Source organism: Mustela erminea, chromosome 12 (genome assembly GCF_009829155.1).
Source record: "Mustela erminea isolate mMusErm1 chromosome 12, mMusErm1.Pri, whole genome shotgun sequence".
In the NCBI taxonomy this organism is placed as follows: Eukaryota; Metazoa; Chordata; class Mammalia; order Carnivora; family Mustelidae; genus Mustela; species Mustela erminea.
The window spans coordinates 25,722,733-25,747,134 of record NC_045625.1 but is presented as its reverse complement, the minus strand read 5'-3'; the positions used below and the strand labels follow the sequence as shown (position 1 = coordinate 25,747,134).

General features: G+C 39.5%; 2 long non-coding RNA genes across 4 annotated transcripts in view; both read left to right on the top strand.

Annotated features, from left to right (window-relative positions):
* LOC116570288 overlaps nucleotides 1-24,402 on the top strand; it is a 432,758-nt gene that overhangs the window by 338,886 nt on the left and 69,470 nt on the right. The gene's annotated exons all lie outside the window — the stretch shown is intronic.
* LOC116570291 lies at nucleotides 16,517-23,321 on the top strand. Its single transcript, XR_004277374.1, has 3 exons — nucleotides 16,517-16,989; nucleotides 19,124-19,263; nucleotides 20,730-23,321. It is a non-coding gene; the product is annotated as an uncharacterized LOC116570291 (long non-coding RNA).

The window sequence follows — 24,402 nt, the reverse complement described above, 5'->3', positions numbered from 1 at the left end:
TTTATGGGTCAGGAGAGCACTGACTGAGGGCCTGGATTTCTCAAAAGTAGACTTGCCCAAGGCCACTGACCATTTGTGGCCAAGCCTGAATAGGAATTAGAATCATTTAACTCTTAGACCGGGGCCTGCCTCACCACAGCGTGTGGCTGCCATGGACGTTGGAAGACCGTCCCTGCCCCAGCTCCTGTAGGAAGGGATAGAAAACATGGGATTAGAGTGACTGCTGCGTATTAAAAAATCAGCCCTTTGTCTGTCTGTGAACAGATCCACTGCTCATGCTCCCATTATTAGGACAGAAACTTCCCAGGAGACAGGCAAGAGGAAAATGAGAAGGATTCAAGGAAGCTCTGCATTGGGGACAATTTTTTTTTTCATTTTAAATTTCAGGTTCATATGAACCTGCTTATTTCTCTTCTGCATCCTTAGTGACTACCAAACACAATTGATTTATGCCACTTTCTCTAACTGGCATTCTAATGGGTCCACAAGAGGAAAATAAAATATTTAATAAAATAAAATGTGACAAACGAACTCTTTGAGTGAAACAAGCCATATTAGTGAGAGTTGCCGATGCAGCAGAAGGAGGAAGGAGGTCCTGGGTGCTGGAAAGAGGCCCCAGTGAAGACTGGAATGGGTTTTGAATATTTTTTAAAAATTTAGATTGGAGGGCTTTGACCATATTATACATAATCTGATGTATACATGTATACATTTCATCTCCATTCGCCATCCTTTTGTCGTTCCTCGTTTGCTGCAGTCTGAGCAGGGTTCCCTATTATGTAAATAAGGGAATGAGACAGATGGTGCCACAAAGCAATGAATTCATTTGGGGGGAGGGCTTTAATTATGGATGGGTGGGCCCGGCTGTGTTTTGGGTTCAGCAAACGTCCCAAACGTTATGGGATTGGCAAAACCCCAGATGCCGTTTTCCAGGCACATTTTAAAATCCTGTCATATTTGCAGGGGAATTGAAGTTGGGATTTGTTTCTTGTTCTTTATTAAATTCCTCAAGTTGCTGGCCCTGATTTTTAGCCCCTGAAACTGGAGGAATTTGTGCAGTGTTTTAAGGAGAGCTGGTCTATAATTCTTGTAAGATTAAGGTATTTCATAGGTACTACTGAGCTTTTGAATAATTTTTTATTTTTTTGGCTTGTAAGAAAATTGGGGATCTAGGGTCCTAGAAAAGGAAGATGAAAATTATTCATATACCTAGAAATGATTGCTATTAATTTGTTGATATACTGAATTTTTAGTCCTTTTAGTATATTTTAGTTTATTTACTTTAATTTAAAATATACTAAAATTTAGTATATTTTAGTATTTTTAGTACACCACTGAACTCTCACTATACTTGCCATTTTATATCTTGCATCGTTACTTACTAGTACATTACAGCCATTTCCCTATATCACATTTTATTCATAATTTTCATGCATATATAATAGTTCCTTGCATTTATGAATCACCTGAAAAAATTAAAACCATATATTTTGGGGGCATTTGTTTCACCCATAATAATATAAACTAGATCCTGGGTTTTGTTTATGTCCTTGGTCAGATAAAATTTTTGTGGTAGAAACAGATGAACAGAATAACCAGAAATGGCTATAGGGATTTTTTTTGGGGGGAGTGCTATTTAAGGTTCCTGTCAATGATAAATTGATTTAAGTCATGTAGCAAGTTCACAGTCAAAGGCAGAAGCTCAAAGAGAGACCCAGGACAGGCTGAGGGAACATAGTATACACAAAGGACTTAGAGCTTTGGATATTATTACATGAAAAGCAAAACGCAAGTTAGGTGAAAACTTAGGGGAACAGAGTAGATCATTAGCATTTGTGAATTTAGTATCCATGAATTCAGCTATTCACAAGGGACCTTGCAGGGCCAGGATGGGGGTGATTTATCATTTTGCTGCAAGAGCACTTTAAATCACATGGGTTTGTAAAGCTTGCGTTTTGACCAAGCCACTCACTCTATGAACCTAGCCAACCAGCCAGCTTTTGTGTTTTAATCAGTTTTGTGGCTTCGCGCTCTTTGACGAGAACTTAGCAATTCCCATAATGTGATAAACTGTATTTCTCTGTGAAAAAAACTAGACAAGAGAAGAATATCGACTCTTACGAGCTGGTGCCGAAAGCGAATAGAAAATAAGAAGCCTCCGAAAGTGATAGTCCCTTGCCAGAAAGCTGAACCCTTGGATTCATTAAGGAATGGAATGTCACACTTGGCAGTGTTCTGGCTTCATGACATCAGCGAGTCCACCATACGCCGTGCACGGCTTTAAGGGGAAGGTATCTGGATTCCACTTGAGGCAGCACACTGTTCTGTGCAAATAGTGCTCATTAAGTAAATTATCAAAGTGCACCTTAAATGTTTCAGTTTTTCATTATTTTTCCCCCCTGGGAGAAATTAAATTAGGGCGATACTTGTGAATGTGCTGATTCACCAAGACCTTAGATGTATCAAGGATTTATTTTAACAAAAAATCTCTTTTGGTGAGACATTGCAGCAAGTCCACTTCAACTCTGACAAACGCCGAGTTCTCAGTAAATTCCAGAGAAGTGAGCTAGGAAGAGAATAACCTGCTGAGGAGAGAGCAGCGAACTTACTAGGCCAAATGTGACTGGCGTGGGCCAGGAATTCACACATCCCAGTTGAGCCCATAGAAAGCTGTCTGCACTTGAGTGCTGAATATACCTGTGACGGATGGGGGTGACCAGAAGGCCATTTTAAACCAACCATGCAAATTTGCTTTCGTCCTGGATTGGAGATCCACAGAGAAGCTGGGCATAAAGGAAGTCATGCTGTCTGTTTTAAAAAGCAGTACAGATGGAAACTACTGCCCGCAGAAATCAATATACAGGGCCCTGACTGGTCACAGGCAAAATTGTGGAGGAGACAAAGTTGGAGGAAGTCTTCCCACAGAGAATCCGTTGGACCAATACTGATGTCCTATCTGTTCTATCCGTTCATTACAACTTAGAGCACCTTCTTCACTTCTCTGAGCCTCAATTTCCTCATCTGCAAATTAGGGGCAGCACAAGATCTATAACAAACCAGTGCTTCACATTTTCTATCTGTGTGTCCCCCAGGACCAGGGGAGGTAGTGTGTGTTGCTCTGGAAGGACCAGGAAATTAACTGCAGAGCAGCCCAAAGCAAGCACTCACTTTCGTTGTTTTGTATGACAGACATGCTCACAAGAATGTGCACCGTCTGGCCCCCAGGGATCTCTCCAGCTTGGTCCACCCCCTCTCCTTTACCCTGTATACGTCAAGATCACTGAGCTTTTCCCATGCCTTGAATATGTCCTAACCCCCACTGACTTCAAGGGATTGGTTCATGCGGTTCCATCTGTATCCACCTCCTTGTCACTTCTGTTCCCTGCCTTTCACATCATGAGCTCTTCTCATCCTCCAGATAATTCTCTGCTTGCCTTTGTTCTGGGCTTTGTAAGAACTCTGGTGCTTTTCCCCCAGGATCAGCCAGTTACTAGCAAACATTTACAACCAATATGAGAAAGAAAGGGTGTTTCAGGAGATTTCTCTCATGCCCCTGTTGAATCATTACCCTACTTAAATAACAGACCTTCCTCAATCTGCTTTTGCTAAAAAGAGGCTAGATCTTTAGAGTGGATTCAGTTCAGCCAATAAGCACACCAGGAGAATGCTTACTGAAAAGAAATTTTCCTTTAGGTAGAGCTGACAAACGGGCCACTTCCTCTTAGATTTCAATTTTATAACTTATGGTTTGGATGGCATATGAGTCATGTTTGTAAAGGAATGACCTCAGCTGACTTATGGCTTTTTCTCTCTGTATATAAAAGTCAGAAAGCTTAAATCCCTGGAACATTATACAGATCATTATTCTAAGGTGAACCTTGTTTCATTCTGTGCCCTCCTTCGCCCTAGAAAGAAAAGGGAAGTGTTTTCACTCTAGTGAAGGCAATCTTTGCCATCCAAGTTTCTTACGAGAGGAATTCTCTATAAACAAAGATGAGGACTCAGATGGGAAGGGGATAAAATAATAGACACATGTTCTCTAAAGTTCTTCTCCTTTCCCAGTTATTTTCAGACTCATTTAATGAGAGTCATTCTTCCAGGGATAAAGCTTTTCAAGCCATTAGAATACATAAGTTTTGGGGGGAAAAATATATGCTTTGTTATAGGAGATATTCCAGTATAGTAAGAGTTGTATGTCTCTGAATTGGACTTCCTAGGTTCAAATCTGATGATGTAAGGCTGGTTTTATTTACCTTTTCTATGGACCCATTTCCTCATCTGTAAAGTAGGATTATAGTAGAATCCATCTTAAAAAGGATTTTTGTAAAATGACAGATTTGTACTAAACCAATGGGTACTGTGCTTGGAATCCCTTGTTTCTTACAAGAGTGTTCAAGAGGTACTGATCAGGGCAAATATGGGATTCAAGTCTAGGATGGGACATACAAGGACAAATAATGATAAAAGTAGAATTTTATAGTGAAGGAATTGGAAACTCTTGGGAACAAAAAAAGATGAAACCCCTGGGCGCCTGGGTGGCTCAGTGGGTTAAGCCGCTGCCTTCGGCTCAGGTCATGATCTCGGGGTCCTGGGATCGAGTCCCGCATCAGGCTCTCTGCTCAGCAGGGAGCCTGCTTCCTCCTCTCTCTCTCTCTGCCTGCCTCTCTGCCTACTCGTGATCTCTGTCTGTCAAATAAATAAATAAAATCTTTAAAAAAAAAAAAAAAAGATGAAACCCCTTTCTTGCCTATTTACTTAACTTTATTTAGTCGTTTATCCCTTAGTCTCTTCCTAAGGGCTACTTGTGAGAAAGGAAGACAACAATTTGGCTTTTATGTAATGCTATAGGAAACATCTGTGTATTTGACATTTTTCTTCTTTATATGAAGAAGACTTCTAGTGTTTTAAAGGAAAAGGATAAATTATTTTGATTTTTAAAAGTGGGGTACCTTTTGTATGAACAATATATAATTAATAAAATGATAATTATGAAGGTGTAGCAGAATGAAATTTTTATTTTAATGATTCATTCAAAAAATATATGTTGAGATCTCATTTTTTTCTAGGCCCTGTGGATATAGACCTGAAATAGAGCCCCTGATAGAGCAGTTTTTATAAAACAGAGAAGACATTAAGGAAATAGACACATTCCTGAGAAAAGTGATGGCTGAGAGCATTTTAAGGACACAGTATGGTTTACTAGGCCAATGGGTAGAGGAAGTCAGTTTGCTAGAAGCATGAAGAACATGAAGCATGGAAGAACATTGTCGTGTTTGGGGAAATATAGGTGGTTGGGCAACAGGGAGAAAGATGAAGACAGACAGGTGAGCAGACAAAATCATAAATGGAAGGATGCCATACTAAGGACTTATACTTTTACAGAGAAGGGTCATAAGAAGCCATTGAAGGGTTTTCATTTAGGAAACTATGAACTGATTTTCAGTTTTGAAAGCCCAGTCTAACAATAGTTTTAATGAAGAAGAGGAAAGGAGTGATAGTGGAGTTACGGAATTCATAAGGTAATTGATGCAATCCTGGCAAGAATGAGCAAAGGTGTCCTATATAATGTAGTGTTTTCTTCTCTTACCTAATGTAAAAAAAAGTACCCCATTTTTGATAGGCTTATTCTTCAGCTATATCATTGTTCTTATAGCCACTCTGCAAAGGAGAGAAGGAAAATAATTATTTAAAAAGTATTTCTTAGAAATTAAATACCATGCCAATTGCTTTCACATATTAATAACATTGTGGAGTAGGCATTATTTCTAACCATTTCTAGCTGAAAAATCCCTGAATCACACTTTTTGTGAAGTGAATATATTTCCTCCAGCATAAAGATTTTCTGAAAGCGAAAACTGCATTGACTTCAGAACTTTGGAATGTCATTAGAATAGCAATAATTCTGTCCAATATTAGTCTTATATCCTGCCCTCCACTCCTCAAACTATTCATTTGTGGTATTCATCATATGTACTAGTTCTTCCCAGTTTGGGGCATATCTTAGAATTGCACTTCCTAGCTCATTTTGCTTGTGTGGGGCCATGTGAGTAGTCTGGGTCCATGAGCTTGATTGCAATTGAGACACATCACTTTGAAGCTGGATCATTTAATTGCCAATGTGAGACACTCCAAGCTCTCTCTTCTCTTAGCCATTTTCCTCTGATAGCCTGAATTCTGGACTAAGGATGCTGATGACCCCAGAGCAAAGGTGTAAGCTTATACATGGTGGACATGTTGTAAGAGTGAGTAATTAAAAAAAAAAAAGTTGAGTGATAAGCCTTTGTTACTTTAATCTAGAGTTTCTCAACCTTGGCACTGCAGACACTTTGAGTGATTCTTGATTCTAATATTGAGCAGTAATCCTGACCTCTACTCACTAGATGTCAGTATCACCCCTCCCCCAGGTGGGACATCCCAAACTGTCCAGATATTGTCAAATGTTCCCTATGGAGAAAATCGCTCCCGGTTGAGAACCACTGTTTTAAGCCACTGAAATTTTTCTTCATTAGTAGAGTATAAGGTAGCTAAGACTGGCACACACCCCAGACTCTTGTTTTCATCTTTACTCTTTCCCTTGTAATTCTCCATATATACTTTTGATCTGTAGAACATTGTATTTTATATCCTCACAATTTTTTTTTTTTACCCTTTGAATGTATTTAAAGCTATTCAGTTCAAATTAAAATTTGTCCTTTCATGGTCCCCACTCAACCTAGTCCGAATGATTCCTAATAATATATATGTCCCTTGGTAACAGTTGTCATTAAAATAAGTAGGAATTTTTTTTTTATCATATCCCAGATTAGTTTATTTACAATGCCCAGCTTGCTACCATGAACTGATTCCTTTTGGCTTAATTGGGGATATACATAAGGAAAACAAAACACCAAGGAAAATGGTTCCTGTTCTCAAAGAGTTTGCAAAGCAGTTGGGCAGGTAGTGTGCATTTATAAGAAAATATTCATGATGTGCTCTGTGCATTCTTTTAACCATACACGTAAAGTGTTCATAATGGTGCCTGGCACATAGTATGTACTCAATAAATGCTAGACATTAGTGTTATAAACAATACTATTTTTATACCATTTAAAAAATTTCCTTATGCCCTGTACTGTACGGTAGATTCAAGAGCAAGAACCATATCTTACTCAACTCTGAATTCCAAATACTTGGTACTTTATTACCAGAAAGATATTTAGAAAATGTTGAATGAATGAGCTATGAGTTAAAATCAAAGTGAAAATATGTAACACATTTTACCTGGATTTAGAAAAGAAAAAGAAAAGTCTGGACAGATGTATTTTAGGGATATTTTATGATGTTAATTCTTTAAACCAAGGGTGAAGAATTTAGGAGAAAACTTTGTACTTAGAGAGTGGTAATTTCCATACTGGATTATTTTGTCTGTTTCTTTTTGGGAATGAGTGGTACAAGTAATATTGTGTGAGGTAAACGAAGCAAGTTTGGATCTGAAGACTCACGTGGAGTCTTCACCCACTGCATGCAGTCTGTGTAGGAAAACGTAATCTTTAGAGCTATGGTTCTTTCATCTATAGAATGATAATTATTAATAATATCTGCTCCCCATACATCATGGAAGTTTTAAAGGATCTTCATGGTGTATATAAAACATTTAATAAAAACTCTTTCACACAAGGAGTGTTATTGCTACCAGTTTACAAGTGTGAACGAGAAATTCCTGGGTGGCTCAGTGGGTTAAAGTCTCTGCCTTCGGCTCAGGTCATGATCTCAGGGTCCTAGGATAGAGCCCTGGATTGGGTGGGGGGGGGTATCCGCTCAGCAGGGAGCCTGCTTCCTCCTCTCTCTCTCTGCCTGCCTCTCTGCCTACTTGTGTTCTCTGTCTGTCAAATAAATAAATAAAATCTTAAAAAGAATTCCTGAAGATGAGGCAAATGTGAGCATCTGCAAATAGGTATGCAAGGACTGTTGGAAATGACTATTAGTTTATACCTGAGCAACTAAGAATGAGATACCAAAATGAGAGAATGGATGGACTGGCTTAAAAGTAAAAGGAAGCCAGAGTCCACTTATTAATAACAGTTATTTAGAAGTACCTGGGATTAGAGAACAGGATTTCGGTTCACTGCAGAATCCAACAGCCTTCCCATGATCAAGACATACAGAAGAAGAGGGGTTCTACTGTCCAGTTATGGCTTTCTCTCTGAGGCCATCTTAATTGTGTGTGTGTGTGTTCTCTGCCATTTCCTCACCTGATCTGAGGAAAAGATAAAATGGCTTGGGAACCTCTCAAATTGTTCATTAGAAAGGAAGGAAGAAATTAAACAGTGAGAAAATGAGGAATGAGAAGACATTGGAGATGAATACCAAAAGGTTGACAGACAGACACTTGAGCCTGAGAGGGGAAAAAATGAGATGGAGTCATAATCTGTATAGCTAGCTATTCAATATGTAGGAGGGTTTTTTTTTCCCCACAAAAAGCAAGCCTTTTACCAAAGTGTTACTTAATACTCCATAGAAAATGTGTGGGATTCATAAGTATGAGTACGATCAAGAGAATTTCAAGAGAAGGGGCCGACTTGGGTGGTTTTGTATCATCCTGTGGCTTCTTTGGACTTGATGTGGCCAATCAAGATATAGCCCATGGCTCCAGAGGGTTTGACAAAGTCTGTCTGAGATGCCCCTCAAACCCCTGACCACCTTTCCCTCGTGCTCCCTTGTGTGATGAGAAATATCATGCTTCAGTGATGAGAAGCTTGACCTCTGTCTCTAAATATTTGAAAGCTTTATATTTAAGATGGAAGAGGCTGGTTTTGATGGCTCCAGAGCAGAGAAAGTGGGCCAAGCAGAGGTAGGTTTTAGCATAATATTAAGAGGATTTTTCTAAAAATGAAGGTGTCTGGAAAAATGGAATGACTGGGAGTACTTGAGCAGAAAGTAGATAAATATCCTCTTGGTGTGATGGGGAACTGCCTGTAAATCCTTTCCAGTTCAACATTCCTATCACTTTAGTCCTATCTACCCCCTAGCATAGGCATTTTCTTTATAGCATCCTTAGAAAATGGAGCCCTCTAGCCAATTTTTTTTTTGAGTACTTATTAAGTGTGCATGCTTCTTGCTGTAGTTTGATCCTCTAGAGGTGGCAATTCATTGATTTATAGGACAAATTTCCTGCAAAGGACAGAGGGAAAGCTTTCCAGAGTGCAGGTGGAGGAACCACATTTAACCCAAAGAATTAAAATGAAAAAATATCCTTCATTTTGAGAGCTGAGAAACCTTCCAAGTTCCAGAGCTTCATGTTTCTGTTGTCTTTTATTGAAGGTACATAAGTGCCTTGGTTTCTAGTGAAGATGTTAGTCAACATTTATTTATTACTTTATAATTTGAAAAGTCTTCACCTTTAGAAGGTTTCATTTAGATGTCAGAAAAACTGCATTATTATCCCAGTTCTTAGGAGAGGATACTTACAAGATAATAGTACAAGTTGAATGTGCACTGACATCTGGGGACTGTGCTGAAGACTTTATGTGCATTGGTGGCAAGTCTAATAGTACCTGTACAAAGTCGTTGTCATTCTCATTGGATTTACAGGAAGCAGAGACTGAGAGGAGTAACATAGCCCAAGAAGTGAAGCAGGAGGTCTTAATAAATTGGGCCATCACCCTCAGAACAAATGGTCAAATATTCAGATCAAAGAGTGTAAGAAACAAGAGTTCAGGGCTTGTTCAATACTCAACAAACATGAGTCTGACCCTGGTCCTGGTCTCAGGGAGCTCACGGTCAGGGAGGATCTGGACCCCATGTCTGCCTTCTGGGCTGGAGCCTCAGCAACCAACCTGTTACACCTAGTGTAATGGCCACAGTAACCTCACCAGAAAGGCACGGAGAGGGTAAAGATTTGCCAAAAGCACATAGTTACTAAGTAGCAAAGCTTGAATTTGCAGCAGTTCTGTTGGAATTCAAACTTTATACTCTTCCAAAGTCTCTAAACTGGGCCGAAACTTCATGTCACTGAACTTTACTGTTGTACTTGATTGACTCTCTTTGCCTGCAAAGGTTTTTCCCACTTTTTCCCATGTAACTCAAACCCTCACATTTTTAATAAATAAAGTAACCCCTACTTTAAAAACAGAAAAACAAACAAACAAACAAAAAACATACAGTTTTTGGCCACTGTCCACATTCCTTCTCATAATTTCCTTTTCTTCACCCCCTCCTTGCAGGGGAAGAAGCCATATGCGTCTTTATCCCAAGATGAACTTGCCCACCGGGTTCATGGCTTGCTAGTAGAGTGCAGAGAACATTAGAACTGAACTTGCACTGATGTGTTGTTCAGGCTGTGCTGCTGACTTCTGGGGGATGCTGGATCACTTTCCCATGTGGGACATTTTTCATTTTGTTTTTTTCTTTTTAAAGAGGATTCTGTCTATCTAATTTAACCATAATAACAACTTTTGAGATAGATACTATCATTTTCCTCACCAAATAAATGATGAGACTGAAACTTGGAGAGCAAATAAGAAAGACAGTCAGTGGCACACAGAAAATGAGTCAGGGTTTAGTCCCAAATCTGTTAGAGCCCAGAGACCATGCCCTGAAGTGTGATGCTCATTGTCTCCTTGGTTGCAATCCCTTTTCTGTAAAATGGAGTTGGAGCTATCAGCATTGTGTCCTTCCTAGTGACAATTTCTTTTCAAACAAAACAATATGAGGAGCCCATATGTACACAAAGAAAAAGCAGTTTTTAGTGTATTTTTTAGCTCCAGTATATTATTTATATATATTTGTATATACACATGTATTTATTAATGCATGCTTACTATTTATTATAAAGGCACTAAAATATTTCTCACATAGAGAAGTTTTTCTGAAAGATAACAGTTTTTCAATGGATAAGCTTATTTTTCCATTCAATTAGAGAAGATTGAAAGAGAAGCAATAGGATATTTTTATTTCAAAATGGAATCACTAGCGTGATCTGATAGCTGCTTACTTTCGTGACTTGGTAAGTGTCTCTCGTTTGGGGACTGTTAATAAACTGGCTTCTGTCTAGCTGGTTGAAATGTTTTTGGCAGAAAATACTTTTAAATATATCTGATAACAATATAAGATGTCTCCGTGATTTCATTTAAAAAAAAAAAAACCTCAGATGTCTTAGCACACCTCCGTGTGTCATTTTTCAAGGGTGTAAAAATCTACTTTGTTTTTTATTCAGTAGAAATTTGAAGTTTCAGTTTCCTTGCTGACACCTTATTTGCAATTATAAGCATGAAAATACCAGAATCCTGAAAAGCTGTTGTATTTTTGTTAGCTACTTAATAAATGGAATCTCTTCACTGACAAACACAATTTTTTCTCCTCTCTTAAAATCTTTGAAATATTTGTACTAGCACCTTGCCTTCAGTTCATCCTATAAGTTTCCTGTGAAAAAGGCAATTCTGGAACTTACTGCCAAAGTAATTATCAACAACTCTGAAAGTTTGCCGTTTTAAGGCTGCACCTTAATATAATTGATTATTTCTATGGCCTGATACTACACTATTTAGAAAGACATTTGCATGTTTCTAAGAAGTTAACACCTAATATTTGACTATACGGTATTATTAAAGCTTCATTAGACGGCTAAACACATAGAGCCATTACTTCTATGCTTTTCCCAAGTACTACTTTTACATCATTTCTACAGTCATTGCCATAATTTGGCCAGTTTGAGATAAAATGTATTTTTTTTTTAATTTCATCTGCATGAACCGAGCATAGAAAAATAAGAAATATCTGGAGAGGCATGCTCTTCATAATGAAATTCATTAAAGCGTTCACAAACTGACCACTTTTCACTAAGCTACCATGTTTATCTTGGGTGTTAAAAAATTTCATTTCTCTCTAGACATATCTCAGAAATTGGAAAGGGAGTCTTCATATTTTTATTTTTATAATAGTTTCCCTCTTACATTTAGGTTAGCTTTTTGTGAAGTACTGGATTTTAATACTTTCCCTCCATAGAATCTGCTTCTGTCGTGGGAGGCAGTGCACATTCCTGTCACCAACAGGCACTTTATGTCAGATTTGAAAACATTAAAACTGTTGAATTAACATGGAAAAAAGCAAGTAGAAAGACCTTTTAATTGCTTACTGGTTTTTTACTTAATATGACTGACCTGTCAGGGACCGTAACACTATGTTGAAGTAGTTGGTTGCATAGAACATACAGCAGACATGGGATGAATTTATGTTCATAAACATGGGTTCCTGCAATTTTTCCATCCATCATTTAGTTTCTTGATTGTGAGTGAGTTTGTGTGAGAGTTGTCAGCACTTGGCTTCATTCCTTATGTTAGTCTCGATGGGCTGGCATGAGTTGATACATCAATAAATGCTAATATGCCATATTTAATTTACCTTTTAATTCTTCTTCCTTTCCTCCCTTTTCCTCCCTCTCTCCCTCCCTCCCTTCCTTTCCCCAACCTGCCCCCTTTCATCAGATAGCTCTTTCTAGTTTTAAGGGTATTTTTTAATACCTCCTGAAAAAAAAAAAGAAAACATTTATACATATAAAAGTAGGACAGAATAGCTCAGTATTTTTTACTTTGCTTTGTCAATAGAAAGTCAAACCAGAAGTCCCCAAGATTTAAAATTAGCATGAAAACGATCACATAATAGTTAGATTCTGTGTGTTTTATGTTCCCTTCTTACTTAGCTATTGACTATTAATTGAAGATGGGAGCATGTGCCAAGCAGATGTGACGGAGTCCTGCCTTGCATGGGCATTGTGTACATGAGCTGAGGTAGCAGGCTTGCTTTTGTTCAAATTTATGAGAGTTGACATATTCAGTCTTGAATTTTTTTTTAAAAGTTCAGTGCTGAGCTGTAACTTTCCTGTCCGGTGAAACATTTACCATAAGTTCTCTCTCTCTCCCTTCTACGTGCGCGCGTGTACACATGCACATGCACACACACACACACACACACACACACACTCCTACCTACTGGAAAAATGTTGGGATCTGCCTCCAAAGAAGTTAAAATGGTGAAACAGGTTTAAAGGTTTAAAGTTCCAGTGACCCACAATGTGTTGAAATTTGAGTCTGTGCATTTTTACTTGTAACACTTAAACTGCATTTAAAACAGATTTATTAATCCTTAAAATAGCTAGACTTGAGCTTCTGTACAGAATCCCAGGGCTTTACAAACTAAAATTTGGAAACTGTGGTATCCAATCATTTCCAAGTTTCCTTTCAGCCCTAGCTTTCTCTATGCCAGTTTTTCTGTAATCATATTACTTTCTCAATTTTCTTTCTAGTTTTTAATTACCTATCTCTCCTCTCTTATCATTAGTCCCTTCTCCACTGCCTGCTTTCTATCAGAGAACATACACATTTGAAATGTGGCTAGTGTGACTGAGGAACTTAATACTTTAATTTTAATTAATTTGCATTCAAGTGGCCACATGTTCATAATAGCTATGTGTCAGACAGTGCACATGTGGACTATCTATGCTTCTGTACGTTCATAATATAAAACTATAGGAGATGCTGAAGCTTAACAGCAACCCCCAATCAGGTATGGTTTTTCACCCTTCAGACTGATAAGAAACGCGAAAGTTGGCAGGACGTGCTAGTGAGGGTGGAAGAAAATGAGTTCTCTCATACACTCCTGATGGGAGAATAATGATAGGGTCCTTTTAGAGACCCTCTGGCAGTCTCTGTCACCATTTAAACCATCTGTACCCTCTTCTCTGCAATTCAAGTTCTGGGTTTCTGACTTACAGAAACACTGGCGCAGAGATAGATGAGAACGTTCATCACAGTGCCATTTGTATCACTGAAACATGCAGTAACTGCTTGCATGTGGGACCACATGGGTGATGGACTACACAACGCCAGTGGGTGCCATACCCCTGTGACTTTTAGGAATTGTGCCCTCTGGGCCATACTCTTCGGAACCACTTCCTTGTTCTAAGTCTCTATTGAAACAGAGAATATTAAAGATGGACCACCAAAGAGAATATAACCTGGTCTTTGTAACACCAAGCATACTTTTCTCATGTATATTGCCACGTGGCTCTTTATCACATCATCTGAATTTTTGATCCATTGATCTTTATGTCTATTTCTGAGCCCATATCACATCCTTAAATTACCATGGTGTTATAGTATTTTCTATGCTCTGGAATAACAGATATAAATACAGGTTGTCTATTTTTAACATTTTTTTTTCTCAAACAACTTAAAAATTAAATACTTGTATTCCCATTTTAAGAATCATAACAGGGATGCCTGAGGGGCTCAGTGAGTTAAGTCTCTGCTGAAGCTCTGCTCAGCCTCTGCTGAGCCGAAGGTCATGATCTCAGGGTCCTGGGATCGAGTCCCGCATCGGGCTCTCTGCTCAGCAGGGAGCCTGCTTCCCCCTCCCTCTCTTCCTGCCTCTCTGCCTACTTGTGATCTCTCTGTGTCAATAAATAAATAAATAAATAAATAAAACCTTCAATTTAAAAAAATACAGAATCATAACAGCATTTGGAAAACCAGTCAGCCATTAAAAAGAATGAAATCTTGCCATTTGCAAAAAAAAATGGATGGATCTAAAGGGTATAATGCTAAGTGAAATAAGTCAGTCAGAAATAGACAAATAGCATATGATTTCACTCATATGTGAAATTTAAGAAACAAAGAAATAAACAAAAGAGACAAACAACTGAACTCTTAACTATAGAGAAGAAGCTGATGGTTACCAGAGGGGAAGTGGTGGGGGAAATGAATGAAAGGAAACAGGTGAAGGGGATTAAGAGCACGCTTTTCATGATGAGCACTGAGTAACGTATCAAAGTGTGGAATCACCCGAAACTAATATAATACTGTATGTTAATTATACTGGGAATAAAATTTTAAAAACTTAACAAAAAAATAAGTGTTTATTAATAGCTTACTATAGACTGGGTCTTCACAATAATCTTGAGTCACTATAGATGGAAAACTGGAATCCCAGAGAGAATAAATACTTGTTTTTATTAAGGTACAGTTTATACATGATGTTACATTAGTTTCAGGTGTACAATATAGTGATCCTACAAATCTACATGTTATGATTTCCATGCAAACTCCAAGTGTAGCTACCATCTGTCACCAGACAACGTTAAGAGATTAAATAATTTGGCCAAGGTGACCTGGCTATTATGACATTTGCTAGTCCTTCAACATCTATGTTTATGCCTCCTCTGTTCACAGTATAGTTCATAGGAATCCATTCTTTATTCCCTATAATTCTACTGGCCCCAAATCTTTACAAAGAACACACTGGAAATTATTAATATGGACTACTTTTAAAATATATTTTATTTCTTTAAATCTTCATTACTTCCTGGATTACATCTCTGTTGTGTTATTTTGCTGCTTAAGTTTGTTTTTTTTTTATTGAGCTATAATTAACATATATTAGTTTCAAGTGTACAACATGATTCAATATTGGTACAAATTGCGAAATAATCACCATAGTAAGTCTAGCTTACATCTGTTCCCATACATAGTTATAAAAAGTTTTTTTTTCTTGTGATGAGGACTTTAAAGATCCACTCCATTAGCAACTTTCAAATATGCCATACAGTATTGTTAACTATGTCACCATGCTGTCCATCACATCCCCAGGACTGACTTGTTTTATAAGTGGAAGTTTGGACCTTTTGATCTACTTCATCCATTTTTTCTACCCCCCACATTGTGCCTCTGCTGATCACCAATGTGTTCTTTATATCTATAAGCTTTTATTTTTTTGTTTTAGATTCCACATATAAGTGAGATCATCTGGTATGTCTTTCTTTGTCTGACTTATTTCAGTTGACTTACTACCCTCAAGGTCTACACATGTCACAAATGACAAGATTTCCTTCTTTTTATGGCTGAATAGTATTCCACTGTGTATGTATATATGCACATATATATTATATATATATATAATATATATGTATATATACACCACATCTTCTTTATTCATTCACTCATCAATAGACACTTAAGTTGTTTCCATATCTTGGCCATTATAAATAATGCTGCAGTGAACATGGGGATGCATTTATCTTTTTGGACTAGTATTTTTATTTTCTTCAGATAAATACCCAGAAGTAGAATTGCTGAATCATATGTTAGTTCTATTTTTAATTTTTTGAGGAACCTCCATATTGTTTTCCATAGTAGTCATACCAATTTACCTTACCAACAACCGTGCACAAGTCTTCCCTTTTCTCTACATCTTTGCCAACACTTGTTATTTCTTATCTTCAAGATTATCGAGAGAAGGTCTGTGGTATTTATTTTTAGTCTATCTCTTCTCTTATAAAGAGTTTTATGTCTTTGGATTTCCTTATGAATACCACTTTGGCTTATATGCTGTGTTTTTTGAATGAAAACATAAAAATTATTTTTTTGTCTTATATGTTTTATTATGAAAGTCTTTCTTTTTCCATTTCTGAATCATTTGTATGTTTAAAACTGTTTTTTGAATATAACTGACACACAATATTACGTCAGTTTCAAGTGTACAATGTCGTAATTCAACTTCTCTGTATGTTATGCTATGCTCACCGCAAGTATAGCTACCATCTGTCACCATTGTATGTTTAATTCTGATTACTTCTTTAATAGCATTCCATGAAGAGATATTCTAGACTTCCAAATGAGTAGATTATTTTATGTTCTTTGTTTTTGGAGTGTGTGGCAATAAAAATGCCACAGATTCACCTAGCCCTGTTTCAGCTCTCCTCTATTCTGAGCAGATGGGAGCCTGCGCTCCCAGTTAGGCAGTGTCACATGACTAATTACAGCCAATCAAGTGTGCACAGGAGCGACATGTGACATGTCCAGGCTGAGGCCATGAAAAGCCCCATTTTGTTGCAGTGTTCATTCGGGTCTTCTTGTCCTCTTGAGGGATGAAGGTGGAGGACTTTGTTGAGAGGGCTGAATCCCAGGATGAAAGGATCTTTAGTGGTGAGAAAGAGAAACAACCGACAATGGATTTTGTGTGAGTGAGAAATACACTTTTGTTGTTTGGGGACTTTGAGGTTTTGGGGTTTCTACCTCAGCATAGACCTGACTTAGCCTGATGAAAACAAACTGTTATTTTTGCAGCCATCAACATTCTCATAACCTTCAGTACGGCTTCCTGTTAGTTAACTTGCCTGTGGTAGCAACATAGTCAGATAAGAACGTTCTGTGTTGGGGCAACGTAACAGGAACTTCTCAGTACTAACAATTTCCTGTAATGGCTGCCCTCGTGTTCTCAGCCTTCTGTACGGAGGACTGCTTTGCTCACTCACTTACCTTTCCTAGGCCCCTATTCTGTACAGGATTTTACGCCAAGCTCTCACCTATACCTTCTGTGAAAAAAAACATACAGGGGGAGAAAATGACAAGTTTTTCTGAAAGTTTGAAATAAGGATGACCGGAAACAGATGCTGTTTTAGCCTTTGATTCCCCAAATCGCCATATCGCCCATCTTCCTCACTTCCCCCATGATCATGGCTCATTATGGAATTTTTCTTGTTTTGATCATTTTCCTAATTATCTTATGTTTTGCGGGTTACATTTTTAGATAGCAGCCCGACTGCTGCCTTGGATCCGTGCAGTTTTGCCCATGCTATTGTTTGCAGACACATTTTGGCTAGGACTCCATCTGATGAGCCATTTGTTAGTTCTGATTGAGTAGGTCACTTGTGGGCTCAATTAACCACTTGCCCTTCATCTGATGGTGCAAGTGGCCAATTGCACCTGCAATTAGCTAATTAAGGGTTTGGTCATTTCCATAGGCAATTTTGCCTTTATCTAATTGTGGGGCTGTGTAAGATTCCTTTCATCATTTGAGCATCTACCAGCCAGTGTAGGCAGAAGATGGCTCTTGACGGTGGTCCAGTTGCAAAAAAGGAAATTAAAAATTTTTTGTTTTGTTTTTAATTTCCTCTTATGGGTCCCCCCAATTTTTAAAATTGTGGTAAAATACATATAACATAAAATTTATCATCTTAGCTATTTTTAAGTGTACAGTTCAATGGTATTAAATACATTCATGATATTGTGCAACCATCACCACCGTCTGTGTCCGTAACTCTTTCATCTTGTAAAACTGAAACTCTGCCATTAAAGAGTAGTTTCCCATTCCCCAACTGTCCCAGGCCCGGGCAACCACCATTCTACCTTCTGTCCCTATGATTTTGATGACTCTAAGCATCTCATATAGGTGGAATCATATATTTGTCTCTTTGTGACGGGCTCAGGAAATATTGAAGTTTTATTCTCTAATCCAGTTATCCAAGGTCAGCAAAATTCACAGATCAAAAGGCTGGAATTTGCTCTGTGCAAATTAAAAAGATCTCTATGTAGATGTTTTTAAAATATTCTGCTTAATGGGTATTTCGCTGTCTAACATCTTGTCTCACATTGCAAGGTTAGAGAATTCCTGGAGAGAGGGAGCGAGTAGAAGCGAGCGCATGCGTGCTCTTGCACATGTGGAGGGTTTATGTGCATGAACTCATTTCAAGAATTTGCATTCCTGGTCTGAAAGAACTGGAGGTGCAACAGAAGCTAGAGCAGGCTCTCAACAGAGAAATCAGAGAGAAAAAGAGGGCTCTGAATTCAGGAAGAGAAGGGAGGATTTATCACTTCCATCCTTTTGATAAATGTTTTACGGATGGCTTTTCGTGGGTTGAATAGTTCATTTAAGAACCAGGAAGCAGAACTGGAAGATTTTTTTTTTTTTTTAACTTAATGCCAGGACAAAAGAACTGGAAACATCTCAGAACCCCTCTTCTATCTGTAATACTAACTGGAGACAGTTGAGTTCTTCCCTTCTAGAAAGTGACCAGTACGTAGGCAACAAGCAGAGAAAGCACTTATTGTCCAGATTTTGCATTGTATATAATCTGTTGGAATCATAGCCACACAGTCAATTTCTATGGCCCATCTGTCAGGACATTGAAATTGCTTTATTATACAGAACCCGCTCACAGATTCCATGGACTCAGTAAGGAATATTTACCGAGTGTCATCTGAGATCTCAGAGGTTCCATAAAACACTTAATTAACATACAAAAGCCACTTCAGCTAAGCCTATACCTACTTTCTGAATATCAGTTACTGATTTGATTACTCCTGAGGCTCAGGTCGGCATGGGGAGAAATTGCAGAAGCTGGAGAGCAAGCTGGAGGCAAAGCAAAGTGGGCAGCTTCTGACAGCTGCTATTTTCTCCCTGGGGCATTAAGAGCTGGTGACAGAGCTCCACCAAAGAGTCACAGAAAAAAAGGTCTGTAGAACTTCTTTTGTTTGTTCTTCATCTTTTTGTTTTATTTGTAATAAGCAACCGTACTGCCTTGCATTGGTCGCTAGTTGTTCCCCGTCTCTTAGCTCACTGGCTTTGCTTGTCTTTCCCGCTTTCAAGCTCTGTGACCTTGGGCAAGTTACTTAACCTCTCTGGACTTCAGTTTCCCTTCTTTTAAAGGGCAGGCTGAAAACCTCCCCCGTGGAGTTACTGTGATGATAAAGTGAAATAATGTTTGATTAGATGGTGTTCTTCCAGTTCTGTCAGCCTTTGGAGGGCCGGAGACTAGTCCCTTAAGGTCAAGGATAATCGCTTACAACACAGCTCAGCATGTAACAGAGTTCTTAGCGTAGAGTAGGTGCTGGACACATAATTGTTGGCCGATTGGATAAATATTAATGGGCCTAATGCCGGTTCTGAAGTGTGGGGCCTCTTGTGTGCACATGACCTCATCTCCGTGTAGTTACTTTACTGGTGTTTATAGCAGTTTCCAAGAATACTTCTTTCTAGTGCCAGATTTGCTGCCCTGTCTCTAGCAGGACATTTGCTCGGGGCCACTGGCGACAGGAAAACAACTCCCAGAACCCAATAGGGCCTGGAGCCTAGGAGACCATCTATGAGAGAAGGCCTCTTTCCCCGCTTGGCATCACATTCTCGTACAGGGGTCCCCTTGCAGGACTGCGTGAGACACGATGTGTCACAGACCTTTATGAAGGCAGTTCGTTGTGGGTCCGTCTTAGTCTCCTGCTCCAGAGGACTCGAATAAAATGAATTCCATGGGGGTTGTGCTTGGAGATAAAGCCCACAGCCACCACACCCAGAATGACAGTGCCCTCCATCCGGCTTGCTCCTTCCTTCCTGTGGCCTCTGTGGGGAACTCCTCATCCCTTGTGCAAAAAGCCATCTGGCTGGCCTGCCCCATATTTGTCAGATATATCTGGACATGTCTGAATGCACATTTAGGCTCATGCTGAGACCCATGTTATATATTTATAAAGCTCTCACAGTGTTTGGTGCACAGCAGAAACTTTTAAATTGTAGATATCTTTCCTTGTCCTGAAACCACATTATACACTGGAATCATGGATGTTTTTTGAGAGTTTCACATTATTTCTTGATCTCGGATATGTGGGAATTCTCAAGCTTAAGTGTTTCGTTTTCTTTGTTTTTTTGTTTTTATTTAAACTAAAGTATTTTGAATCATGATAAAGAGGTTAGATTTTCATGCTTAATTGCTCTAGTTACTAGTTCTGGGAAGGCTAACAACTGGCTTGAACCAAAAGAGGATTGTTTAAGAACATTTCTTCCTGAAGACACAACTGGCCCTTAGTTGTTCTCAAAATGTCACATTAGGTCTCAACCAAGATGACTTCAGAGAAACTTCACAGTTTCACTCATTTCGGCTAAGTTTGCCTGAGGGAATACGTGATGGTTTCACATGTCTGTCTCAGGTTGCCTGGGACTCCGTGTCTACAGCACGCCAGGACCCAGGATGACAGAGCAACCCCTGTCCGGCACCTGCCAAAGAATTAGGTTCATCCTTTCCCTGACGAAGAGCCATTGAGTGTTTTCAAGCAGGACAATAACATGGTTAAGTCTCAGCTTGAAATGATCACTCTGATGCCGGGCTGGAAAGAACAGGCACAGAAGAGGATGAAGCTGGTAGCCGGGGAACCAATTAAAAGGCATGTGCCAAGTGTTGTGGACAGGGTGTGTAGTGATAGAATTTGCTGGAAGTTGTCTGTGGCACGATGAAGGCACCAGGGATGATGCGGGCAGGGAGAGGAGACAATTCGCACCCTTACTCCCAGATGGTCTATTAAAGAGAGAGAAAAGGCAGTCCAGATTAGTGACCAGTTGCCTTAGAGACAGGCTAACTCCTGGAATGCATGGTGAATGCAGGGCACAACACAAAACCCAACAAGACTTCTGGCTTGTGTAAAATGACCCACCACCTCAGAAATACTTTTGGGTTCTTAGAGAGAGAACTGTGGCCAGCCGGGGGGCCTGCAGCAGCAGCTCAGCATCTTGGCAAATGAATTTTTGTCGTCTTGCACCTGTCAGTGTCCCAGTAATGTCCCTCTAATCTCTCGGTCTCACTTGTCCCGGGGCTTGCTTTCCATCGGATACAACAACTGGCGGCTCAGGCCAGGAGGGTGGAGAGGCACCCTCTTGGAAATACATACAAGGCTTTATTTTCAGGAAGCTGCCCAGGTCATCTCCTTAGGTTATATTTTTGGCTTTGCCAGCCATCTCCTTGAGGCCACCATTTGTAGATAAATTCATTGAAATTTTAAGAGCAAGTCTCTGCCTGAGGAGGAAGGGAGCTGAGGGGCCTTAGGTATTTAAATGGGCTCTTTGTAATCTCTCTTTCTCTGTGGTTCACTGAGCAAGCTAGCCTTGAAGCACAGCATTGATCATTCTCCTCACAGCCTCCTGGAGAAGAATGAGCAAGCTGTGAGAGATTTATCTTCAGGCTGGACCCTCCTCCAGCTGTGAGTGACGCAGTCAAAGAAAGGCTGTGAGTACCTCCCCCAAGGTAGGGCAGCGGGTGGGAAGACATATACTCCATCAGAAAATGCTAGAGGTGAGGGAGCCCTCTTGGCTGCCAGACCCCTTTCCCAAAAAACAAAAGGAAGGGGGGTCTTGAGTTGAGTAGAGGGGGATCTCGGGATGGGCAGAGCCGGAAGCACCATCCCAATAATTGACTCGTCTTCTCCTCTTTTGGTTCTGGGAGCCAGGCTGCAGCCACATGTGCGAGCCTTCAGCTCAGCTCAACATGTCTCTGGTGAGGAGACTTCTCGGATTTCAGGAGCCCTACAAGGCTTTGGAATGCCTGCCAGGGAGGAATCTGAACATCAAAAGGTTCAAAGGTGGTTGGAAAATCCAATCCTCAAATTGTCGGAAGCAAACATGTCTTCTCTGTCCTATTTTTATGACTTTCATAGTGACAACCGGTGTTACTAAGAATCCGGGGGAGTTTCAGCATTTACCTAGCAGACCCTGTCTTTTAAGGAAATCAACACTGCCGCATTATCTTAATTTTTACAAGCTGGGGAAGGAGGAAAAGTAGTTATTTTATTTGGAGACCCAGAGCAGTTTTCATGATATTCCTAATGGAACATTGTAAATCTGGGGAGTCAAGGTTCAAGTGTGGGTCTCTTTGCATTTGACATATTTTTATTTTAGGTCCAAGCGAAGTATATTTTTAATAGGCAGGACAACACTTCCTGCCTTCAATCAGTGATAATACCAGCCTGAGATAATATTCTGAGACAGCAAGTTGCATTTCAACTTAAGATAAATATGCCCCCAGTAAAATTTCACTCATTGTGGCTTTAAAACATGTCAAGTCCAAGGTCAATTAATTGTACTTGCAACTTAAAGCCAATCAGGAGGATGAGCTAACATCAAGGTTTTTTCCCCCCCCAAAATGAAAATTTATCCTGTGGTTTTTTTCCCCATGTTATTTCTAAAAAAAAAAAGAAGAAGAAGAAGAAGTAGTACAGGCATTATTCAAAAATTAGAAAGAAAAGAAAGAATGGATTAGCAGTGGAACATGACAATGTACCAAGAGATTTAAAATAAATTTCCTAAATGAAAATTTATCAACTGAAGAAGCTTTCCATAGCATCTGTGACCTTGAAATTTAATCTGAGATTTTGCTTCTGAACAACATGACGGAGCCTCCTGACTGAGCATACCTCAGACTAATGCACTTCACTCAACACTTATTTTGGGGAACCTTTTGGAAAGATATATAAGAAAACAAGATATAGACACTGGCCTCAAGGAGGTTACAGCCCAAGGGGCTTTGATTTTAAAGTGGATGACTGTACTTCCTTTTCTCAGCTTCTCTGAACCTCAGTTTGATCATTTATAGCACTGGAATGAAAACATCTCTTATCTCCCTCCCTGGGTACCTTGAGAATTGGTGGAGGGAGGGAGGAAAGAAGAGGAAAGATGAGAAGTGTTGGGAATAATTTGGAATAATTTTGAATTATTAAAAGTTTCTTTATGGGGGCGCCTGGGTGGCTCAGTGGGTAAAGCCTCTGCCTTCGGCTCAGGTCATGATCTCAGGGTCCTGGGATTGAGCCCTGCATCGGGTTCTCTGCTCAGCAGGGAACCTGCTTCCCCCTCTTTCTCTGCCTGCCTCTCTGCCTACTTGTGATCTCTCCCTCTCTCTCTCTGCCAAATAAATAAATAAAATCTTAAAAAAATAAAATAGAAGGTTCTTTATGGTTATTAATAGTTGTATCCTACTTTTAAAACTGGAGCTGAACAAGGGAATCTTTTTGTGAGGTAGCTAGTGTAGTACTCTTACAAGAAATGCCCCTTGTATTATTCCTTTTCCGTGGTTGCCTAGAAACAATAGTAATCTGATTTTCCTGGTCCTCATTCTTTTCTCTTCTCCTCTGCCTGTTGAGGGCCTGATTTGAAGCTGCTGAAGCTGTGTCTGTGGTCTGTGTGGTGCTCTGGGTACGAGCACCCTCTATGTGCAGATGTTGAGCTGGGCATTTTCATATTTATCATTTCATTTAAATTGGGCGCCTGGGTGGCTCAGCGGGTTAAGCCGCTGCCTTCGGCTCAGGTCATGATCTCAGGGTCCTGGGATCGAGTCCCATATCGGGCTCTCTGCTCAGCAGGGAGCCTGCTTCCCTCTCTCTCTCTCTCTCTGCCTGCCTCTCTCTCTGTCAAATAAATAAATAAAATCTTTAAAAAAAAAAAAATAAATAAATCCTTTCAGATACCCTACGAAGTACACTGCTCTCATTTTATGTACAAGGAAACAGAGAAGTTAAGGAATTGTTCCAAGATCAAGATCCCAGGCCAATAAAGATCAGGGTTGGGTTTCAAATGGTCTGCTTTGGTTTTGATTTTCTTGGAGTAAGGAGACACAAGAGCATGTTCTAGTCCTGGGTTCTTCCTGTGAATCTCTGAGCTTCTCAGCTGTTCTTACTCCTTGACCTGTTTAATACTGTATGTCTGGTGCCCAATCTCAAACCACACTTTTGGATACTGTGGGGTGTGACCAAAGGGTCAGGGGCCTGAGTTCAAGTCTCAACTCTATCACTTACTAAGCTGAGCTCTCCTTTTCTCGTTTTCAAAATGGTGGTGATCACA